Source organism: Schistocerca nitens, chromosome 1, assembly GCF_023898315.1.
Source record: "Schistocerca nitens isolate TAMUIC-IGC-003100 chromosome 1, iqSchNite1.1, whole genome shotgun sequence".
Classification (NCBI taxonomy): domain Eukaryota; kingdom Metazoa; phylum Arthropoda; class Insecta; order Orthoptera; family Acrididae; genus Schistocerca; species Schistocerca nitens.
Window position 1 is genome coordinate 1,027,003,693 of NC_064614.1, and position 18,070 is coordinate 1,027,021,762.

Genomic DNA, 18,070 nt, shown 5'->3' on the forward strand with positions numbered 1-18,070 from the left:
ATTTGAACCTATGCTTTTTCCATTTGCTAGGTATCACTCGTTACTCCAACGATCTACGATAAAGTGCCACTAGAAGTCGAGCAAGTTCTTTCGCATAATCATTGTGAAATCTTGTAGATATGTCATCTGATCTTGGTGCCTTTCTGCAACTTAGTGATTGTAGTTGCTTTTCCAACTCGCGATGTACCATTTCGACGTTCGTGCGATGACTGAAAGGATGGACCGCGTTACGACCTTCCACGGTGTAACAATTTCAAAAGACCGAATTCAGTATTTCGGCCTTCTCTCTGTTACTATCTTCGTTTCGGTACCGATATGCTCACTGAGTGAAAGAATAGAGGATTTCAAACCACTTACTGACTTTACGTAAGACCAAAACTTCATTTGATAAGTAGTAAGGTATTTGATGCTGTTCTAAACAAGGTAGTTTAATTCATTAAGGAATCGGGGAGGGGAAGGGGCGGTTTACTCGTACCTGTTCTATAGCACTTCCCTGGATCACTCCAGATGTTATCCAGGATAAAGCACTGGAGACTGTCTGCGGAGACATTTTCCTGCTCATTAGGGAGCAGTGGAGGGTGACTCCCCGAACTTATTTCCCGGTGTAGTGTTGTGTGACGCCTTCCCCAGTGGTGGCCCGTGCCGCCTGGCTGGACAGAGGGCGCCAAGGTCGGCCTCTCGCCCCGCTGCACGTGGGCGCCAGAGGCAGCGGCAGTAAAGTAAACGCCGCCCACGCAGCCGCACAGTCCGCGGAACGGCGCATTGGGGCTGGCCGGTCTTTACGACCGCCACGGACGCCTTAGCTCGCAGTCCACGAGCTGCGCCAGTCACTGCACGATTTTATCGCTCAGGTGGCCTTCCAAAACTACACTACTGGCAATTAAAATTGCTACACCACGAATATGACGTGCTACAGATGCGAAATTTAACCGACAGGAAGAAGATGCTGTGATATGCAAATGATTAGCTTTTCAGAGCATTCACACAAGGATGGCGCAGGTGGCGACACCTACTACGTGCTGACATGAGGAAAGTTTCCAACCGACTTCTCATACACAAACAGCAGTTGACCAGCTTTGCCTGGTGAAATGTTGTTGTGATACCTCGTGTAAGGAGGATAAATGCGTACCATCACGTTTCCGACTTTGATAAAGGCCGGATTGTAGCCTATCGCGATTGCCGTTTATCGTATCGCAACATTGCTGCTCGCGTTGGTCGAGATCCAATGACTGTTAGCAGAATATGAAATCGGTGGGTTCAGGAGGGTAATACGGAACGCCGTGCTGGATGCCAATGGTCTCTTATCAATAGCAGTCGAGATGACAGGCATCTTATCCGCATGGCTGTAACGGATCGTGCAGCCACGTCTCTATCCCTGAGTCAACAGATGGGGACGTTTGCAAGACGACAACCATCTGCACGAACAGTTCGACGACGTTTGCAGCAGCGTGGATGATCAGCTCGGAGACCATGGCTGCGGTTACCCTAGACGCTGCATCACAGACAGGAGCGCCTGTGATCGTGTACTCAACGACGAACCTGTATGCACGAATGGCAAAACGTCATTTTTTCGGATGAATCGAGGTTCTGTTTACAGCATCATGATGGTCGCATCCGTGTTTGACAACATCGCGGTGAACGCACATTGGAAGCGTGCATTCCCCATCGCCATACTGGCGTATCATCCGGCGTGATGGTATGGGGTGCCATTGGTTACACGTCTCTGTCAGCTCTTCTTCGCATTGACGGCACTTTGAACAGTGGACGTTACATTTCAGATGTGTTACGACCCGTGGCTCTACCCTTCATTCGATCCCTGCGAAACCCTACATTTCAACAGGATAATGCACGACCGCATGTTGCAGGTCCTGTACGGGCCCTTCTGGATACAGAAAATGTTCGATTGCTGCCCTGGCCAGCAGATTCTCCAGATCTCTCACCAACTGAAAACGTCTGGTCAATGGTAGCCGAGCAACTGGCTCGTCACAATATGCCAGTCACTACTGTTGATGAACAGTGGTATCGTGTTGAAGCTGCATGGGCACCTATATCTGTACACGCCATCCAAGCTCTGCTTGACTCAATGCCCAGGCGTATCAAGGCCGTTATTAGGCCACAGATGGTTGTTCTGGGTACTGATATCTCAAGATCTATGCACCCACATTGCGTGAAAGTGTAATCACATGTCAGTTCTAGTATAATATATTTGTCCAATGAACACCCGTTTATCATCTGCATTTCTTCTTGGTGTAGCAATTTTAATGGCTAGTAGTGTAACTACGTAGGGACTTCAGAAAGTGAGCCTCAGGAGAAAGACACACCGTGACGCGTACGTCACAGCAAGTGGCATTGGAGGTCTTGCGAGTGCCAGCAACCGTCTCCGGCGGGGAAAGAGTGTTTAAGCGCGTGCAAGTTCTCGATAGCACACGAAAAAATTAAGACCTTTAATGGGTAACTTCTCAAGTAAATAATGATTTCCCGTGGATCCGAGGGTTCGCGAAGTGTGGCGGACAAAGCCGACTTGGGGTCAACGTGAAGTACGGGCGCCGCAAAGAACTTGCGACGGCGCACTGCACGGCTTGTTCGCCACACTTTGCGAACGCTCGGCTTCGTGCAGGACTCACGTGAAATCAATATTTAAAGGGACCACACCGTGGTTCAGGACGAAAAAAAATCGAATTTTCGGTTTTCATCATATTTCGATAGATTAAGGTTTTATTGAAGTACTCTGAAAAGGATCTTGCTGAAAAAAATTTTTTCGAGCATTTAAAGAACATTTTCCTGCCAAGTGTGTTTATGTGCCACGCCCAATTTTCTATCACCCACTGTCAACCCAACCACTGTCAACTCTAAGCCATATGGAGATGCTATTATTAGCAAAATAGAATGTGCAGGACATGTTCAAAAACGTCTGGGAACAAGGCTGAGAAAACTAACTGTTGATATGAGAGGAAAAAAAAATTAGAAGATGGCAAATTGTTGACCGGACAGGGTTGGTTAACTAAACCGAAATAGAAAACTTGCAGGTATACTATGGGCAGGCAATTAGGAGATACAAAGAAAATCTGGAGGCTATGAAGAGAGAAGTTTGGGACATATTCTTCCATAAGTCCTCTACTGATGGATTGTGTCCATCAGGAGAAAATTCGTGGTGCAAATACAATAGGGCTCAGGCAACTGGAGAATCTTATTCTCACCAGCATTCTCTTCCTGCTGCAGTTATTACAGCAATTAAACCTATTTTCAGAGACTTGGCTCATCCTGACATCCTAAGGAAATGTCTGCATGGGCAGAGACAGAACCCAAATGAATGAGCCGGCCGGAGTGGCCGAGCGGTTCTAGGCGCTACAGTGTGGAAACGCGCGACCGCTACGGTCGCAGGTTCGAATCCTGCCTCGGGCATGGATGTGTGTGATGTCCTTAGGTTAGTTAGGTTTAAGTAGTTCTAAGGTCTAGGGGACTGATGACTTCAGAACTTAAGTCCCATAGTACTCAGAGCCATTTGAACCATTTTGAACCCAAATGAATGTTTCAACAGCATAATTTGGAACCGCCTTCGTAAAACTGTATTTGTAGCCATGCATACAATGAAACTAGGAGCTTCCGCATCTCGTGGTCGTGCGGTAGCGTTCTCGCTTCCCACGCCCGGGTTCCCGGGTTCGATTCCCGGCGGGGTCAGGGCTTTTCTCTGCCTCGTGATGGCTGGGTGTTGTGTGCTGTCCTTAGGTTAGTTAGGTTTAATTAGTTCTAAGTTCTAGGGGACTTATGACCACAGCAGTTGAGTCCCATAGTGCTCAGAGCCAAACTAGGAGCTCATGATGCTGTTATTACATTCAATCGTGATAATATTGGAAAGTGTTGGGTACTGAAAAAGCTGGGAATTAATCCTGGTGAAAATATGATCACTGAGCTGCAACATTGCGATAAAATGGCGATAGCCGATGCAGACAGGTCTGCATCTAATATGGCCAAGAAAGCAAGACAAACATCCACGAACGTGATAAAGAAGCTGGAAGACCTGCTAGAGGCCAAAGAAGGGCCATCATATGCAGCAGGACAGTTTTAATTAACTGTAAGTAACAAATTTCAAAAGTTTTTTCTCTAAAGTCAATTTCCCGCAAACTAAAATGTTCGGTACATATGTCCCATTATATCAGAAACTATCATGGATAAATGAATGAAATTTTCAGAGACTTTGCATAACATAAAAAGCCACCTCTGGTACTACATTCATGTACATTCCCCCATTAGGAAATTCACAAAAAAAATATTTTCAGCAGAAGAAACTTAATATTTTTTGTTTGTAAATTTGAAAAAAGTATTTCTTAAAAACTTTAAAATGGATGAAGTAGATTTTAGTACATGTAACATACAGTAAAAATATTAAGGTCCTGCATCAAATAGTTTTTTTTCAGAAATGGGTCAAATACTTGCCTAAATTAACATGAGTTAGATAGGCAGGGTGTGGTCCCCTTAATTCAAAAGGTACCCACAGTCAAGAATTATTAAACTCGCCTGAAATAGTCACTCGCTCCCCGCTGGAGATGGCTGCTGGCACTGGTGACTCCTGCAGTCTCACGCGCCACCCGCCAGTCTTTATCGTGGGCCTCGAGGCGATTAGCGCGTCACAAGTTCGTTGCAGGGCCCCTAGATCCCGTTGGCCCCCTTCGGCAAGGAAATGAAGTATGTTGACCCACGGCGCGCGGCTGACGTTTGGCTGAAGTCGGAAATCCGTCACGAGACGTCCTTCGCTCATTCTGTGATGCAATCTTTGTCTTGACCGTCAAATTTACGAAAGCATTGTTAAGAATTCGATCGCAGCTAAACATTTGTGACAAGCACGCCCACAAATGTGATTGCCATTTGTTTCATTCGCAGCAACTTAAGCTGTCCTCTTACGCTGTCGCCTACTCACACGCTCGGAAATCGCAACATAGTCGGAAATGAACAGGAATTGTTTCTTGAAGGTCTACCGGCGGATGGAATACACTATCATTTTTTTGGGCGTGCCTCCCAGATATTTTTAATTCATGTTCCGATATTTTTAAAAAAAAAAAAAAAAAACAGCAGTGGCTGAACACGGTATTCCCCCTGGATTCCATGGATTGCAGGAAAGTTAACTTTCTTGCCAGAGCCTCTTCCTACGGGGTTTCAGAGATCTAGAAAGCTGTGAAATTACAAAGACAGTAACAAAAAAAGAAAGGAAATAAAAGTAAAGGAATAAATAGCATTCATTTTCTTGTATGTAAGTCTTAGCATTCCATTACTAGGCCTTACATGTAATCGTTGACTGGATATCTAATTTTGCGGACAGTGCTCAAAATGACAATTTAGATCTACATCTACATCTACATCTACATTTATACTCCGCAAGCCACCTAACGGTGTGTGGCGGAGGGTACTTTACGTGTCACTGTCATTACCTCCCTTTTCTGTTCCAGTCGCGTATGTTTCGCGGGAAGAACGACTGTCTGAAAGCCTCCATGCGCGCTCGAATCTCTCTAATTTTACATTCGTGATCTCCTCGGGAGGTATAAGTAGGGGGAAGCAATATATTCGATACCTCATCCAGAAACGGACCCTCTCGAAACCTGGCGAGCAAGCTACACCGCGATGCAGAGCGCCTCTCTTGCAGAGTCTGCCACTTGAGTTTGCTAAACATCTCCGTAACGCTATCACGGTTACCAAATAACCCTGTGACGAAACGCGCCGCTCTTCTTTGGATCTTCTCTATCTCCTCCGCCAACCCGATCTGGAACGGACCCCACACTGATGACCAATACTCAAGTATAGGTCGAACGAGTGTTTTGTAAGCCACCTCATTTGTTGATGGACTACATTTTCTAAGGACTCTCCCAATGAATCTCAACCTGGTACCCGCCTTACCAATACCATGTATTGCCCCTCCCCCCCCTCCCCACCCCCAAAATAACACATCGTACTCTAGTGTCTGCTCCAAACGAAATAACGCGGCTGTTAAGATGCTGGAGTTGTTTCGCTGGCTGGAGTGGGCGAGCGGTTCTAGGCGCTACAGTCAGGAACCGCGCGACCGCCATGGTCGCAGGTTCGAATCCTGCCTCGGGCATGGATGTTTGTGATGCCCTTAGGTTAGTTAGGTTTAAGTAGTTCTAAGTTCTAGGGGACTGATGAGCTCAGAAGTTCAGTCCCAGAGTGCTCAGAGCCATTTGAACCATTTTTTTTAATTGTTTCAGTGGCTGTGTTTTCTGAAAGACTTTAGCCTATATTCTTGTCGTCTATAGTGCTTCGTAAATGCGATGGCTACTTGACTGTCGAGAGTGACGAAACAGATGCAGCTGGGTGCAGCCAAATTATCGTCCTCAGAGGACGAATAAACGTTAGGGCTAATGGCATTCCCAAGCCGTCCTCTCGCGCTAATGTCATATCCACACAGAGCTGCTGACACCAGCGTGAGCGCGCGCTCTGCGCCGGAGCAGCAAGGCGGGCAACTGCCGCGTGTCACGAAGGTGTGGTTTAACATTACATGAACACTACCCAGACAAATGACTTTACACAAAGGCGAATAATTTTTGCACGGTTAATACTTTCATCAACCGAACCAGTTGAACGCTGCATCATCATTAAAAGTATTGGACAACTCGAAAAAAAATGAAGACACTGAGATAACTACTGTTAATGTTACAATCAAATATACTGGAATAATTGCCGGGAATTATTCTACGAATGGAAGCCAAACCATAATATCTCCGCGCCCTGTTGTAGGCAATACTTCACTGCTTTGGCTACATGTGATCTTTCATTAGCTACTTTTGGCAGTTGTGTGTGGAAACAGTTTCTACAAAAATCTTCGAAGCTTGCTGGCCCAATACATAAGTGAGCCGCAGGGGTTCAGATAACCATGCGGCCACTCGATTTAAATTTTTCACAGACTTACCGGAGTCACTGAAGGCAAAGATCAGAATGGCCCCCATGAAATGGCCACGAAGAATTTCCGACCCCAACGTGGACTTGTGCCCCGTCTCTAAACTCCCCTTTCTCCATCCTCGCCTATACTGTTACACAATTCCAGTAACATTCTTCTCAGTACGTAAACCCGTCATGATTTGAAGAACTACTTACGTTTCGGTTACTGTTGCAGGCAGCCATCATCAGGGTGCCAAAAAAAGGTGAGAATATGAACCGTAAATCCACTGCATGCCCGATTGCACCCTGCGGTTCAAAATGGTTCAAATGGCTGTGAGCACTATGCAACTTAACTTCTGATGTCATAAGTCCCCTAGAACTTAGAACTAATTAAACGTAACTAACCTAAGGGCATCACACACATCCATGCCCGAGGCAGGATTCGAACCTGCGACCGTAGCGGTCGCTCGGTTCCAGACTGTACCGCCTAGAACCGCACGGCCACTCCGGCCGGCGCACCCTGCGGTCTGACTCAACTGTCAACCAAGTGTGCCACACCGAAATTTTTTTCCCCGCCTTTCAGTTGTGTTAAATATGCTCCAGATGTGACAGAATACGAAGACCTATATTTGGAAGCTTATCACGGGAACAGACTTCCACTATGCGTGCGTGTTTACAGAGTACTGACATTCAAGCTCAGACAGCAGTATAAAACTGTTTGGAAATGGAAATTTGTGGTAAGTTCCTATGGGACCAAACTGCTGAGGTCATCGGTCTCCAGGCTTACACACTACTTAATCTAACTTAAACACTACTTAATCTAACTTAAAGTAATTTACGCTAAGGACAACACACACACCCATGCCCAAGGGAGGACTCGAACCTCCGACGGGAGGAGCTGCGCGAACCATGGCAAGGCGCCCAAGACCGCACTGCTACCCCGCGCCACATAAAACTGGAGACCGCACGGCTACCCCGGGCCGCATAAAGCTGTTTATTTGTAGCTGTAGTGACACGCGCGTGACGAAAATGCAGCCTTCGCCGTTGTCACAATCTCTACTCTTTCTAGAAAGTTCTTACCGTAGAATTGTGGTATTTATGTTGGTATTTTCCTCAGTTTCTCCTGGAAGAAAGAATAATTCTATATCTTAGGCTGCCACCATATCACACGGTCCTTTCACAGATCGGCAGCGTCTTTGGTGTGTACTATAATATTTGTACGCAATTTTTTTAACTGTATGCCTCGAAGGCCCTACCCAATCATTAACCAAGGTGGACATTTTTAAGTTTCTCGGTTTGTATTCGTAGCAAAGATAGAGTTTATTGGGCGTCAAGTAACACAGGAATGGTTGAAAACAGGAATGTTTTATTTTCAAATGTAGATGCGTGTACTTATTTATCTGTTAAGAGAGTGGAAGGACAATTCTGGATACAAAACATAAACAGGGAAGGACGTATTAGTGGATAAGAAAGGGTAATAACACAGAAAGCTCTTTAGAGATGGATATCAAGCTGAAATAGGGCACGGATGGGGAAAAAATCTGCCACAATACACAGGAACCGAAGTTTATAGGACCGATCTCGGTTTTGAACCCCCTCTCCAGCTCTACTTCTTGCTAAAATCTTTTATTGTGCTAAAAATACAATAAATTACAGCTTGCTCGCTCACCTCTAACTGAATATTAAAGAAAGCTACTATATTATTGACTGTTTATTCGACATTTTCGTTCTATGTCTTTTCTTTTAACCCCTTGTCATTGTATGAAGCGTTTCGTCTACCTCCGGTTGATGCTCACACCTACGCCACGGACAGCACATTTCACGACGTATGCACCACTGACGACCGACAAGTTTTATTTTTCGTGACGACGCTTCTGGTCCTCAATGAGAAGGTAGTATTTCTTCGGCGACGAGGTCGGTGATTTGCTGCGGACATGACGTCTGTTACACGACGAAGACCGAATTACGATGGCGTGCTAAAGCCTCCGAACTTTCTACGTGAAAACTTTTCAATCATTTTAAATAACAGAAATGTCATTAACATTATACATCTTTATTCTTCATGTCTCCATATTTGGTTCTCAAAATAGTCACCTTGGCGACGAACACATTCCTCCCAACGACAGAAAGCCTGACTATTGACGGAGCCACAATCATACCTCTGCTAACACCACTCTATGATCACCAAAGTGGAGTTCTCGAATCTGAAAATCGGATGGAGCGTAGTCGCCGGCCGTTGTGGCCGAGCGGTTCTAGGCGCTTCAGTCCGGACCCGCGCTGCTGCTACGGTCGCAGGTTCGAATCCTGCCTCGGGCATGGATGTGTGAGATGTCCTTAAGTTAGTTAGGTTTTAGTAGTTCTAAGTTCTAAGGGACATGACCTCAGATGTTAAGTCCCATAGTGCTCAGAGCCATTTGAACCATTTTGGAGCGTAGTCGGGACTCTGCGGAGGGTGATCGACGACAATGAACCCAAGGCGTCGTATTTTTGCATATGTCGCAGCGCTCGTGTGTGGTCTGGCATTGTTACAATGAAGGAGAGGGTACTCCGTGTGTGGACGAACTCTTCGATTTCGAAACCCTATTACAGCATGCTGTATCTCACGCACCGACACAGTCACGTTACGCACCGCAACTTTACACGCTACAATTCGGATCCGTCTAGCGGCAGAGGGCGGCAAATACCTAGACAACAAGAATAAATGTGTTTTGTTTTATATTAGAAGCTTTGAGTTTTCACATAAAAAATTCGAGGCATTAGTTTTCAGCACTGTCGCACACGCATTTGCACTGCGAGGCACAGTGCGGTAACCGATCCGGTAAAACCACTAATTAGGGTATCCGGATGGGCGTCAACCAACACCCTAACGCTCCCAAGTGTAACTCAGTTGTGCTAGGATCAGTACTCTTGAGTCGCTAATTGGACTTCACTACTTCCCTTTAGCTCACTCTGTTAGAATTAATGAAAAGAAACAAGGAATTAAAACGGAAAATGAGAAATCCAAATTTTTGTCGCACTGCAGGGAACAGGGATTTATTTTACAATCCTTAACATTCGAGATTAGATGACGTGTTTTGAATATTCTAAGAGGTTAAATTGGGTCAGTTTCCTTACAGGAAGTTGATCGCTGGCTGTCGACGTAATCAAAGCAATAGTAAGAACTATAGTGGCAGTAATAGCGTTGTTGACTTTAATGTTGTCTTGACTACCTTAATTTAATGTGACTAAAGAAGTGGAATTAATGAATGAAGCCTATTGTAGAGCTTTAGTTAGCAGGCTGCAATGCAAAACAGTGCTAAGCAGCGCACAGTAGGGAAATAAACATTTGTTCAAACTACGAACTCGTTCATACACTGAAGGAGGTGAGAACCACGGCAGACGGCGTACATCAGGGCTATTCAGTCACCACAAGTGGTCTGCTCGTATATGAGAGACTCATTGGCCATGCTGTTCACTTGACACATATACGCTTTTCAGCGGTAGCATATTTCTTCCCTGGGTTTTATTACACCGACAGAAACCAGTGAATAACAGAGAGCCAGGAGTTTGTGTGTGTGTGTGTGTGTGTGTGTGTGTGTGTGTAGAGAGAGAGAGAGAGAGAGAAGCTAAGGGGGGAGGGTAGTAGGGCTAAGTGTAAGGAACAATGAAACAGTTGTAAATAAAATACTCTATCAATTACGTTTTCCCACGCGTAACATGACGCATTTCAAGAATTTAATCGCATTTTCAAGTGCTGTGAGAGTTATATTCGTACTGAATGTGGTGTCTGCCTGTGTGCTCTGCTTCTCTTGCCCTGCAGTCGTCTTTTTAAGGCCTTGAGGTATTGCGCCTCCTTTGTCATGCAGAAATTCACACACATGGAAAAAATCTGTAAACTTCTGCGCAATGAAGCTGGTACAATATCTTAAAGCCGGGTTTTCCTAGGATCAGGAATTCTGCGCTGCGCAAACAGGACAGTGCGTATTGCGCCGGCTGCGACGCAAAACTTCCATTCGTTACGCTTTCTATTTTCTCAGAAAATAAAGCCACAAGCGCATGAACTATTCAGTCCACATGTGCTGTCTGGGAAGAGTGTTCAAGCAAAGGGTTGTTCACTTAACCAAAGCGCCAATATATTGCCCTGTCCTGATGGATTGCGTGGGAGAAAAGGCAACTCTTGTGTTTGCTAATAGCTATACATGTAATGGACGATTAAGAAGAGGATTGTTCGCTCCAGACTTAAGCGAAGTGCATGAACACAACCAGAAACATGTATTTGACACTGCGTCAGGAAACAGTTTATCTTCCTCAGCATTGAAAAGCACTTGTAGCTTCCTAGCACATTTAAAAGCCATTTTGCACATGAACTTTATCCGACTTGCAGCAATTGCTTCACTAGAACGCAGCGTGCAACGCATTAGACTCGTTCAGAACAAGTTGGCTTGTCACGCTTGACGTACAAGGCTAGTGCGCTACGCATTGCGGGCCGTTGGAAAACACTTTCACTACTTTATCACCAACGAGGGGACGTAGAAAAAAGTGGCTTAGAATCGTAAGAGGGCGACGGCATGGCAAGAAAGGAACCCCACACACTCAGATGTCACATCCAGTACCAAATTGGAGTGTCTCTCGCGGCCACTTATTGAGGTATTCCGTGTTAGCTTCGGCCTCGGGATCTTCCGCTAACACTGTTTAACGATGTTAACGATGTTCCTTACGGTTCACCAGCACGTATGACTGGTATTGTCAAAGGTTCACCCTCTGAACAGTCCGCCACCAGCAATGGCCGAATGGCCCGAGACGGAAGACAACAGGCAATACGTTATCACATCCAGTACTAATGTGAAACCGGCCGTGGTTGCCGAGCGGTTCTAGGCGTACAGTCTGGAACCGCGCGACCGCTACGGTCGCACGGTCGAATCCTGCCTCTGGCATGGATGTGTGTGATGTCCTTAGGTTAGTTAGGTTTAAGTAGTTCCAAGTTCTAGGGGACTGATGACTTCAGATGTTTAAGTCCCATAGTAGTCACAGCCATTTGAACCATTTGAACTAATGTGAAGTCCTGAAGCGCTTGAAAAGGGGAATAAATTCCTGGAACGCGTCATGCTACGCGTAAAAAACATAATTGATGCAGCACTTAATTATCTAAATCATTATTGACACAGCCGAAAAACACGGTTTATGAAGGGTGAAGGATAAAAATATACTTCGGAAGAAATATATGTTTAATTCAATAAATACATGCAATGCATTTACGAACATAGAATCTTAACATTAGGTATGCGTGTACTGGTTTCGTGGTTAAAGAGTGTTGTTGTGTTATCCTAACAAGAAACGGTAAAATTACGCAAAGTAAGCAGAACATATGTATATAAGACTCGAGAGGCATGAAGAGAAAGTAGTGATTGAGAAGGGAACGAAACAGTGTTGTAGTCTATCCCCAATGTTATTCAGTCTGAACATTGAGCAAGGAGTAAAGGAAACAAAACAAAAATTTGGAGAAGGAATTAAAGTTCGGGGAGAAGGAATACAAACTCTGAGGTTTGCCGAAGACATTGTAATTCTGTCAGAGGCAGCAAAGGACTCTGAAGAGCAGCTGAACGGAATTCACAGTGTCTTGAACGGTGGATATAAGATGAACATTAACAAAAGCGAAACAAGGATAAAGAAATGTAGTCGCATTAAATCAGGTGATGCTGAGGGAATTAGATTAGGAAATGAAATACTTAAAGTAGTAGACGAGTTTTGCTGTTTGGGCAGCAAAACAACTGATGCTGGTCGGAGTAGAGCGGAGTAGAGATGATATAAAATGTGAAACTTTGAGGAAAAGGGTTTCTAAATAAGAGAAATTTGGTGATATCGAATATCGATTTAAGGGTAAGGAAGTCTTTTCTGAAAGTATTTGTGTGGAGTCTAGCCATATTTGAAATGAAACATGGACAATAAACAGTTTAGACAATAAGAGAATAGAACGTTTTGAAATGTGTTCTATAGAAGAATGCTGAAGATTAAATGTGAAGATCATGTGACTAATGAGAAGGTACTGAACAGAAGCCGGGAGAAATGACGTTTGTAGTGCAACCTAACTAGAAGAAGGGACCGGATGACAGGACACATTCTGAGACATCATAGGATCATCAATTTAGCACTCAAGGGAAGAGTGTGTGTGTGTGTGTGTGTGTGTGTGTGTGTGTGTGTGGAGGAGGGGAGTGGGGGGGGGGGGGGGGTTAAAATCATAGAGGAAAACCACAAGATGAGTACAGTAAGCAGATTAAGAAGGATGTAAGTTTCGGTAGTTATTCGGAGATGAAGAGTCTTGTACAAGATAGAGGAGCATGGAGAGATGCATCAGTCCAGTCTTCTGATTGAAAACCACACGCCGGCCGGAGTGGCCGAGCGGTTCTAGGCGCTTCAATCTGGAACCGCGCGACCGATACGGTCGCAGGTTCGAATCCTGCCTCGGGCATGGGTGTGTGTGATGCCCTTAGGTTAGTTAGGTTTAAGTAGTTCTAAGTTCTGGGGAACTGATGACCTCAGAAGTTAAGTCCCATAGTGCTCAGAGCCATTTGAACCATTTTGAAAACCACAATAACAAAATAAGCAGAACACACCATTTCAGTCTAATACATTCACGCTTACATTAACTTACAAACAAATATTACATTATTCGTTAGCCAGAGTAATTAGCGTCTTCCTCTTGCTGAACTATAACGCCCATCCACAGCTATCTGAATCTTATAAAACACACGTGGGATTCATATGGACAGACGAACTGCAGCCTGTCAGCTGCTATCAAAGACTATTCCATTTATTAAAGCTGACCTTTGCCGGAATGGTACGAGTGCCATTCGGTATCTCCGCCCCTGATAGCCCTCGACGTCGACGAGAAGCGAAACTCTAGCCTTTCCGTGTACAAGCCTGCCTGCTTTGCAGCACGGAGGCGAGAGCGTTAACTGGGTGTGGTCGCTGTTCTTCAGGTCCCTCCGTCCCTTATCGCGCCCGCCGCCAGGCGATCCCTAAATACAGCGACGTATCAATCACTCTGCGACAGCCTGTAGTGTGCTCCACTGTGCTTCCTCCACGCCACGCACAACCTTGAAACAGGACGAGGGGCGTGGTTCCTCTACATGGGTGCACAAACTCCACTTTACTGCAAGTAACATTTCAAACGAACTTCCGAACTCGTTCTACACTCAGTTAAAGCAAGAAGAATCCTTTTGTCCTTGTTTTCCTCGCGACTGTACAACTGAAGTTCTAAACTTTGAGTAGCTAGACAACCCTCTCCCATTCGGATGAACGCTGCTACAAATTTTTGTGTGAACTACGAAACTTTAAAAACGATGGGTTTAATGTGCATGACGAACACTTTCTCGCTTGCATTTCAGAAATAAATTTATCAGAGAAAGTCAGAGAGAGAGAGAGACGTCACTATAGCAAATGCAACATCTCGTATCATACGGGATGTCGTAAAAGCCTCCATTAGCCGTCGGAGTGACAGTGATTGCAGGAGACGAAAGGTGTGATTTCAGCGCATTTGACTGTCACCAGATTGCTGGTAACCGAGTAATGGGACATCCCATCTATCATGTCGTAAAGGCGCTAGGCTTTTCACAGTCTACCTTAGCTTCTTCTTCTTCTTCTTTCTCGGGCCTTTGTCCCGCTCCAACGCGGGTTCGGCTTTGTTATGACGGATTTGGCAGTGTTAATGGCAGAGGGTGGCCGGATGCCCTTCCTGCCGCCACCCCGAACCCCCCACGACGAAAGTAGTGTACCCCAGCTGTCTGCGTCCAGCGTAAGTCATGAAATAGTGCGAACGGTTGCAAATGTCGGTGAGTCGTGTAACTGAGGCGGAACTTGGGGACCAGCCCGGTATTTACCTCGCGGGATGTGGAAAACCGCCTAAAAACCATATCCAGGCTGGCCGGCATACCGGCCCTCGTCGTTAATCTGCCGGGCGGATTCGATCCGGGGCCGGCGCGCCTACCCGAGTCCAGGAAGCAGTGCGTTAGCGCTCTCGGCTACCCTGGCGGTTACAGTCTACCTTATGGGGGGTGTACAATAATAATAATTTCGTGTGTGCTGCTGGTGCTGCAGAAGATTCCAAGCGGATATTCGCTTCTCTGTAGTCAAGGTGTTCCGCTGACGTACGCGACACGACTTGTGATTAACGCGCTTGGAACGTGCAGCTGAAGAGCAAGGCATCCAGTGGCCACTTCATTCAAGTTCAAACGGAAATTAAATACAGCCCCTTATACCTGCAAAATCACATTTCGGCAGTGAGGAATATACACGTTTCAGAATATATTTTGTATCTCTCCGTGTATTCATCGTTTTTGGCTGTTTAACAATATGAGACTGCAATCAACAGTTCACATCTCTACGCAATATTTCGACTACCGTCGCTCGACGATTTTTCTATTGAAACGAAAGATCAGGCTTCTAAGATCTCTTATGAGGTATTGGGGGGTTCAGTTCCACGATTTTATCTCGTTAACAGTTAATGGAAACCCATAAACTTCATCGTTTCTTAGCGAAGTCTTCGGCGCGAGCGGGAAAGATAGTGTGATCTGGTCCGGAGATGCAGACAATCTTGAGAGAACTGGGGGTCGTCAGCTCTGGCCGATTTCTTTTCTTAATTGACCAACTTATGGTCCAGCCTCGTAGGCAACCGCAGAAATTTTTCTATGAAGGTTCAAATGGCTCTGAGCACTATGGGACTTAACTGCTGAGGTCATCAGTCCCCTAGAACTTAGAACTACTCAAACCTAACTAACCTAAGGACATCACACACATCCATGCCTGAGCCAGGATTCGAACCTGCCACCGTAGCAGCAGCGCGGTTCTAGACTGAAGCGCCTAGGACCACCGGCCGAAGTGGCCGTGCGGTTAAAGGCGCTGCAGTCTGGAACCGCAAGACCGCTACGGTCGCAGGTTCGAATCCTGCCTCGGGCATGGATGTTTGTGATGTCCTTAGGTTAGTTAGGTTTAACTAGTTCTGAGTTCTAGGGGACTAATGACCTCAGCAGTTGAGTCCCATAGTGCTCAGAGCCATTGAAGCGCCTAGGACCGCTCGCCCACAACGGCCGGCACCTTGAATTGGATGACATTTCGGCAACCTGCGGATCCCTAACTTACCCCTGTTATCCAGCCGGGAAAAGGTGGCCTACAGTATGACGTGGCATCCGAACCATGTGTCGTTTCTGGCGATTCCTCACATCAGCGAACGGTGGCGTAACCTGCCCCACCCCGTTTCCCCCCTCCCCCCCCCCCCTTCCCTGCCCCAGCCCCTTTTGCCCACATCTGGCTTGGTTCAAATGGCTCTGAGCACTATGGGACTTAACATCTGCGGTCACCAGTCCCATAGAACTTAGAACTACTTAAACCTAACTAACCTAAGGACATCACACACATCCATGCCCGAGGCAGGATTCGAACCTGCGACCGTAGCGGTCACGCGGTTCCTGACTGAAGCGCCTAGAACCACACGGACACATCGGCCGGCTTGCCCACATCTCGCCATTATTTGTTTACTCCAGACCGCTGTTTAGTATATTAATGTGAACGTCGAAGATAATAAATTAATGCTTCGTTAACTGTAATAATTTCTTTCTTTTCTTTAGTTTTCCATCACAACTGCCGGCCGTAGTGGCCGAGCGGTTCTAGGCGCTACAGTCTGGAACCGCGAGACCGCTACGTCGCAGGTTCGAATCCTGCCTCGGGCATGGATGTGTGTGATGTCTTTAGGTTAGTTAGGTTTAAGTAGTTCTAAGTTCTACGGGACTGATGACCTCGGAAGTCCCATAGTGCTGAGAGCCATTTGAACCATCACAACTCACAACTGATTTTGAAAAACATTTTGTAGTTGATGCAGGCAGCTAATTTGTTGTCGTTTGAAGTTAGAGCTCACGTTAAAACAAAAAAAAAAACAAAAAAAAAGATTAGCAACACAGCATCTCTCTGATCTCTCTGTACGAGCTGGTATAAAATTAGCGATGTGTTCATTTACTATCGATACACTGTTCCCATTACAGGGCGATTATGACAGCTGTATGTCAGAAACAATTGAGAACAAAGTACATATTTGTATCAAGTTTTCCCTTCGGAAAGGCCTGCACCCCGTAACATATGTCCCTTTCGGCATTAAAAGGTTTTAAAACCTAGTCACCTCAAAATGAATACACGTTTATTAGTACTCTATAAACACTACGTAATGACGGGAGCCGTCTTGTGGACTTATGAGATGAGCATGACATTGTTCTGACAGGAGATAACCCCGAACATAATATTCAGAATGAATACAGGAATTACAAATCTGCCCTTGTGTGCGGCGCAGCTCGATCATACACACCACTGCTTCCAATGTCCGTGCCTTCCTCTGCAATGGAATGATTGTGTTTTGTCTAGAACAGACGCGACGACCGCTGTCGAAGTCGGCACGTGCGTAGAGTCAGTTCTCAAACTCTGACAGGCTGTTTCCAACGAAGATAGCTCCGTAAGTATCGTGTTTTATTGCAACTATTAACGTATTCGTAGCTTCAGACAGCCGCCCTTTCCCCCGAACACGATCCGGCGGGATCCAGTGCTTTGTTTACTTGTGGCACAGCTGCGCACAGACACGATCAATAATTCCGTCTGGAGAGCGAGCACACCAAAAGCGGGTCAGTGACACAAAGGAAAGCGAAGGCAGGCGGGCAGAGCGCCGTCGAGCAGGGCCTACTCACCTGTTGGAGCTGTGTGCGTCCGTTCGGCAGCGCGTCTTGACGACTTGTGACTGCCTCTAGGCGCGCCCGTGTCAGCAACGCCCAGGCAACGCAGCGCGCATAGGTCCCCCCACCCTCAACCGCTCTTTCGCCCCTCACAACGCTTCGTCCAGCCAGACCGACTGTGCTGTAGCAGCTGCAAGAGTTCAGCGCCCCATTCACTCCGAAGTTATCAACACTGAAGCGCTGCCTTGTTTGTTAGTTGAAGCAGAAAATGGCCGAAATCCTGCTGAAGGAACCATTTAGCAGTTTTGTAAGGTGTCAGGCAAATCCAACACCTCCCATGAAAACCCTGACATGATAGCAAATCCGGCAGTATGTCACATAGCTCCGAATAAATCCTGGCATTAAATTAACGAAAGTAATACGATCAACGAGTGAGCAAATGGAATACCACAGACTAACACAAGAACGCCTAAATGCATGTCATACCTTCCCACCGTGAAACA

At 46.1% G+C, this 18,070-nt stretch overlaps 1 protein-coding gene across 1 annotated transcript in view; it reads right to left on the minus strand.

The window, feature by feature from the left end:
* Nucleotides 1–17,684, minus strand: part of LOC126196614 (uncharacterized) — a 124,149-nt gene extending 106,465 nt beyond the window's left edge. The window contains exon 1 of the mRNA XM_049934578.1: nucleotides 17,583–17,684. The gene's annotated coding sequence lies outside the window, so the exon portion shown is untranslated. The remainder of the gene's footprint in view (nucleotides 1–17,582) is intronic.
* Between the last annotated feature and the right edge of the window lie 386 nt (nucleotides 17,685–18,070).